The sequence below is a fragment of the Parasteatoda tepidariorum genome, chromosome 8 (genome assembly GCF_982258835.1).
Source record: "Parasteatoda tepidariorum strain Cologne lab strain chromosome 8, Ptep-v5.0, whole genome shotgun sequence".
In the NCBI taxonomy this organism is placed as follows: domain Eukaryota; kingdom Metazoa; phylum Arthropoda; class Arachnida; order Araneae; family Theridiidae; genus Parasteatoda; species Parasteatoda tepidariorum.
In genome coordinates this window covers 23,981-29,980 of record NC_141762.1, presented here as the reverse complement: position 1 = coordinate 29,980, position 6,000 = coordinate 23,981, and the positions used below count along the sequence as shown (strand labels likewise).

At 40.3% G+C, this 6,000-nt stretch overlaps 6 non-coding genes across 6 annotated transcripts; all 6 read left to right on the top strand.

Annotated features, from left to right (window-relative positions):
* The first annotated feature begins 787 nt into the window (after nt 1–787).
* Nucleotides 788–906, top strand: LOC147805221 (5S ribosomal RNA). Its single transcript, XR_015428808.1, has one exon. It is a non-coding gene; the product is annotated as a 5S ribosomal RNA (ribosomal RNA).
* Nucleotides 907–1,787: 881 nt separating this feature from the next.
* On the top strand, nt 1,788–1,906 carry LOC147805220 (5S ribosomal RNA). The gene has a single exon (XR_015428807.1). It is a non-coding gene; the product is annotated as a 5S ribosomal RNA (ribosomal RNA).
* Nucleotides 1,907–2,791: 885 nt separating this feature from the next.
* LOC147805219 (5S ribosomal RNA) lies at nt 2,792–2,910 on the top strand. The gene has a single exon (XR_015428806.1). It is a non-coding gene; the product is annotated as a 5S ribosomal RNA (ribosomal RNA).
* An 879-nt stretch (nt 2,911–3,789) lies between these two features.
* LOC147805218 (5S ribosomal RNA) lies at nt 3,790–3,908 on the top strand. The gene has a single exon (XR_015428805.1). It is a non-coding gene; the product is annotated as a 5S ribosomal RNA (ribosomal RNA).
* Nucleotides 3,909–4,787: 879 nt separating this feature from the next.
* Nucleotides 4,788–4,906, top strand: LOC147805217 (5S ribosomal RNA). The gene has a single exon (XR_015428804.1). It is a non-coding gene; the product is annotated as a 5S ribosomal RNA (ribosomal RNA).
* An 879-nt stretch (nt 4,907–5,785) lies between these two features.
* On the top strand, nt 5,786–5,904 carry LOC147805216 (5S ribosomal RNA). Its single transcript, XR_015428803.1, has one exon. It is a non-coding gene; the product is annotated as a 5S ribosomal RNA (ribosomal RNA).
* Nucleotides 5,905–6,000: the final 96 nt, after the last annotated feature.

The following is a 6,000-nucleotide window of genomic DNA, read 5'->3' as shown; positions in this document are numbered from 1 at the left end:
TCTTGATACCGTATGTTGTTTTAATGCTTCAATTAGTTTCTTTTTCAGATTTTAGTATGAATAATTCATAGAAAAAAAGGTAAAAAGTGGTGTCAAATTAGACTTTTTCTTTAAAAAAGAAGTAAAAAGTGGCGTAATTGTTGTCGTGGGATGCGGTTTCAATTCTAACCAATTGTTCAACCTAAAATAAGATAAATTCTTCACTTCTGCCACCACTTTTGGTATAATTAAATACAGTATTGTTGAAGTAGCTAGCAACAATGCAATATAAAGGTCAATTTCGTTAGGAAGTCATTGTTAATGAGTGCAACAATTTAAAAAGAAAAATACTTCATTGTTTAGATAACTTTTCAAAGGTATTGTTGCATTTTATAACGTATAAAAGTGATTTCTAAAGAAATAAGTGTTTTCCAATGAATTTTATGCTTTCTTTTCGGTCTTGTTGGGGGGGGGGGGGGATTAGGAGGACGGCTTTTGATGCTTGGCAACCCCCCCCCCCTTTCCAGGGCGATGTATAACAGGTGAGTACTTCTAATTTTAATAAAGATAAAGAGAGGCGCTATAAAATTGGGCGGCAGACGGTGTCCAGTTGGCCGAATCGTTATTTAAAAAGTAGGGGGATATCTAGTATTCGCAAACGCGCTCTCTTAACGGTCGCTGGGGTGGGGGGGACGCTTCGATCCGGCCCGTCGGGCCGGATCGAGGGCAAGCAAGAGGTGAGCTCCCTGTCTCGCGCGTTGGCGATTCCTAATTATGCTTAATTGCAAGAGAAAACGGAAGGTGAGTGGTCAACGGCCATACCATGATGAAAATACCGGTTCTCGTCCGATCCCCGAAGTGAAGCATCATCGGGCGTGGTCAGTACTTGGGAGGGTGACCACCCGGGAACACCACGTGTCGTTGGCTTATTTTTCCACGTGTCATCAATGAAAATCCGCCTTTTACTGCAGATTTAGTTTTATTTTCAATATAGAGTGTTTCTTTTCATTATTTAAGTGTAGTTTTCTAATACTTGATACTGTATGCTTCAATTAGTTTCTTTTTCAGATTTTAGTATGAATAATTCATAGAAAAAAAGGTAAAAAGTGGTGTCAAATTAGACTTTTTCTTTAAAAAAGAAGTAAAAAGTGGCGTAATTGTTGTCGTGGGATGCGGTTTCAATTCTAACCAATTGTTCAACCTAAAATAAGATAAATTCTTCACTTCTGCCACCACTTTTGGTATAATTAAATACAGTATTGTTGAAGTAGCTAGCAACAATGCAATATAAAGGTCAATTTCGTTAGGAAGTCATTGTTAATGAGTGCAACAATTTAAAAAGAAAAATACTTCATTGTTTAGATAACTTTTCAAAGGTATTGTTGCATTTTATAACGTATAAAAGTGATTTCTAAAGAAATAAGTGTTTTCCAATGAATTTTATGCTTTCTTTTCGGTCTTGTTGGGGGGGGGGGGGGGATTAGGAGGACGGCTTTTGATGCTTGGCAACCCCCCCCCCCTTTCCAGGGCGATGTATAACAGGTGAGTACTTCTAATTTTAATAAAGATAAAGAGAGGCGCTATAAAATTGGGCGGCAGACGGTGTCCAGTTGGCCGAATCGTTATTTAAAAAGTAGGGGGATATCTAGTATTCGCAAACGCGCTCTCTTAACGGTCGCTGGGGTGGGGGGGACGCTTCGATCCGGCCCGTCGGGCCGGATCGAGGGCAAGCAAGAGGTGAGCTCCCTGTCTCGCGCGTTGGCGATTCCTAATTATGCTTAATTGCAAGAGAAAACGGAAGGTGAGTGGTCAACGGCCATACCATGATGAAAATACCGGTTCTCGTCCGATCCCCGAAGTGAAGCATCATCGGGCGTGGTCAGTACTTGGGAGGGTGACCACCCGGGAACACCACGTGTCGTTGGCTTATTTTTCCACGTGTCATCAATGAAAATCCGCCTTTTACTGCAGATTTAGTTTTATTTTCAATATAGAGTGTTTCTTTTCATTATTTAAGTGTAGTTTTCTAATACTTGATACTGTATGCTTCAATTAGTTTCTTTTTCAGATTTTAGTATGAATAATTCATAGAAAAAAAGGTAAAAAGTGGTGTCAAATTAGACTTTTTCTTTAAAAAAGAAGTAAAAAGTGGCGTAATTGTTGTCGTGGGATGCGGTTTCAATTCTAACCAATTGTTCAACCTAAAATAAGATAAATTCTTCACTTCTGCCACCACTTTTGGTATAATTAAATACAGTATTGTTGAAGTAGCTAGCAACAATGCAATATAAAGATAAAGGTCAATTTCGTTAGGAAGTCATTGTTAATGAGTGCAACAATTTAAAAAGAAAAATACTTCATTGTTTAGATAACTTTTCAAAGGTATTGTTGCATTTTATAACGTATAAAAGTGATTTCTAAAGAAATAAGTGTTTTCCAATGAATTTTATGCTTTCTTTTCGGTCTTGTTGGGGGGGGGGGGGATTAGGAGGACGGCTTTTGATGCTTGGCAACCCCCCCCCCCTTTCCAGGGCGATGTATAACAGGTGAGTACTTCTAATTTTAATAAAGATAAAGAGAGGCGCTATAAAATTGGGCGGCAGACGGTGTCCAGTTGGCCGAATCGTTATTTAAAAAGTAGGGGGATATCTAGTATTCGCAAACGCGCTCTCTTAACGGTCGCTGGGGTGGGGGGGACGCTTCGATCCGGCCCGTCGGGCCGGATCGAGGGCAAGCAAGAGGTGAGCTCCCTGTCTCGCGCGTTGGCGATTCCTAATTATGCTTAATTGCAAGAGAAAACGGAAGGTGAGTGGTCAACGGCCATACCATGATGAAAATACCGGTTCTCGTCCGATCCCCGAAGTGAAGCATCATCGGGCGTGGTCAGTACTTGGGAGGGTGACCACCCGGGAACACCACGTGTCGTTGGCTTATTTTTCCACGTGTCATCAATGAAAATCCGCCTTTTACTGCAGATTTAGTTTTATTTTCAATATAGAGTGTTTCTTTTCATTATTTAAGTGTAGTTTTCTAATACTTGATACTGTATGCTTCAATTAGTTTCTTTTTCAGATTTTAGTATGAATAATTCATAGAAAAAAAGGTAAAAAGTGGTGTCAAATTAGACTTTTTCTTTAAAAAAGAAGTAAAAAGTGGCGTAATTGTTGTCGTGGGATGCGGTTTCAATTCTAACCAATTGTTCAACCTAAAATAAGATAAATTCTTCACTTCTGCCACCACTTTTGGTATAATTAAATACAGTATTGTTGAAGTAGCTAGCAACAATGCAATATAAAGGTCAATTTCGTTAGGAAGTCATTGTTAATGAGTGCAACAATTTAAAAAGAAAAATACTTCATTGTTTAGATAACTTTTCAAAGGTATTGTTGCATTTTATAACGTATAAAAGTGATTTCTAAAGAAATAAGTGTTTTCCAATGAATTTTATGCTTTCTTTTCGGTCTTGTTGGGGGGGGGGGGGATTAGGAGGACGGCTTTTGATGCTTGGCAACCCCCCCCCCCTTTCCAGGGCGATGTATAACAGGTGAGTACTTCTAATTTTAATAAAGATAAAGAGAGGCGCTATAAAATTGGGCGGCAGACGGTGTCCAGTTGGCCGAATCGTTATTTAAAAAGTAGGGGGATATCTAGTATTCGCAAACGCGCTCTCTTAACGGTCGCTGGGGTGGGGGGGACGCTTCGATCCGGCCCGTCGGGCCGGATCGAGGGCAAGCAAGAGGTGAGCTCCCTGTCTCGCGCGTTGGCGATTCCTAATTATGCTTAATTGCAAGAGAAAACGGAAGGTGAGTGGTCAACGGCCATACCATGATGAAAATACCGGTTCTCGTCCGATCCCCGAAGTGAAGCATCATCGGGCGTGGTCAGTACTTGGGAGGGTGACCACCCGGGAACACCACGTGTCGTTGGCTTATTTTTCCACGTGTCATCAATGAAAATCCGCCTTTTACTGCAGATTTAGTTTTATTTTCAATATAGAGTGTTTCTTTTCATTATTTAAGTGTAGTTTTCTAATACTTGATACTGTATGCTTCAATTAGTTTCTTTTTCAGATTTTAGTATGAATAATTCATAGAAAAAAAGGTAAAAAGTGGTGTCAAATTAGACTTTTTCTTTAAAAAAGAAGTAAAAAGTGGCGTAATTGTTGTCGTGGGATGCGGTTTCAATTCTAACCAATTGTTCAACCTAAAATAAGATAAATTCTTCACTTCTGCCACCACTTTTGGTATAATTAAATACAGTATTGTTGAAGTAGCTAGCAACAATGCAATATAAAGGTCAATTTCGTTAGGAAGTCATTGTTAATGAGTGCAACAATTTAAAAAGAAAAATACTTCATTGTTTAGATAACTTTTCAAAGGTATTGTTGCATTTTATAACGTATAAAAGTGATTTCTAAAGAAATAAGTGTTTTCCAATGAATTTTATGCTTTCTTTTCGGTCTTGTTGGGGGGGGGGGGGATTAGGAGGACGGCTTTTGATGCTTGGCAACCCCCCCCCCCTTTCCAGGGCGATGTATAACAGGTGAGTACTTCTAATTTTAATAAAGATAAAGAGAGGCGCTATAAAATTGGGCGGCAGACGGTGTCCAGTTGGCCGAATCGTTATTTAAAAAGTAGGGGGATATCTAGTATTCGCAAACGCGCTCTCTTAACGGTCGCTGGGGTGGGGGGGACGCTTCGATCCGGCCCGTCGGGCCGGATCGAGGGCAAGCAAGAGGTGAGCTCCCTGTCTCGCGCGTTGGCGATTCCTAATTATGCTTAATTGCAAGAGAAAACGGAAGGTGAGTGGTCAACGGCCATACCATGATGAAAATACCGGTTCTCGTCCGATCCCCGAAGTGAAGCATCATCGGGCGTGGTCAGTACTTGGGAGGGTGACCACCCGGGAACACCACGTGTCGTTGGCTTATTTTTCCACGTGTCATCAATGAAAATCCGCCTTTTACTGCAGATTTAGTTTTATTTTCAATATAGAGTGTTTCTTTTCATTATTTAAGTGTAGTTTTCTAATACTTGATACTGTATGCTTCAATTAGTTTCTTTTTCAGATTTTAGTATGAATAATTCATAGAAAAAAAGGTAAAAAGTGGTGTCAAATTAGACTTTTTCTTTAAAAAAGAAGTAAAAAGTGGCGTAATTGTTGTCGTGGGATGCGGTTTCAATTCTAACCAATTGTTCAACCTAAAATAAGATAAATTCTTCACTTCTGCCACCACTTTTGGTATAATTAAATACAGTATTGTTGAAGTAGCTAGCAACAATGCAATATAAAGGTCAATTTCGTTAGGAAGTCATTGTTAATGAGTGCAACAATTTAAAAAGAAAAATACTTCATTGTTTAGATAACTTTTCAAAGGTATTGTTGCATTTTATAACGTATAAAAGTGATTTCTAAAGAAATAAGTGTTTTCCAATGAATTTTATGCTTTCTTTTCGGTCTTGTTGGGGGGGGGGGGGATTAGGAGGACGGCTTTTGATGCTTGGCAACCCCCCCCCCCTTTCCAGGGCGATGTATAACAGGTGAGTACTTCTAATTTTAATAAAGATAAAGAGAGGCGCTATAAAATTGGGCGGCAGACGGTGTCCAGTTGGCCGAATCGTTATTTAAAAAGTAGGGGGATATCTAGTATTCGCAAACGCGCTCTCTTAACGGTCGCTGGGGTGGGGGGGACGCTTCGATCCGGCCCGTCGGGCCGGATCGAGGGCAAGCAAGAGGTGAGCTCCCTGTCTCGCGCGTTGGCGATTCCTAATTATGCTTAATTGCAAGAGAAAACGGAAGGTGAGTGGTCAACGGCCATACCATGATGAAAATACCGGTTCTCGTCCGATCCCCGAAGTGAAGCATCATCGGGCGTGGTCAGTACTTGGGAGGGTGACCACCCGGGAACACCACGTGTCGTTGGCTTATTTTTCCACGTGTCATCAATGAAAATCCGCCTTTTACTGCAGATTTAGTTTTATTTTCAATATAGAGTGTTTCTTTTCATTATTTAAGTGTAGT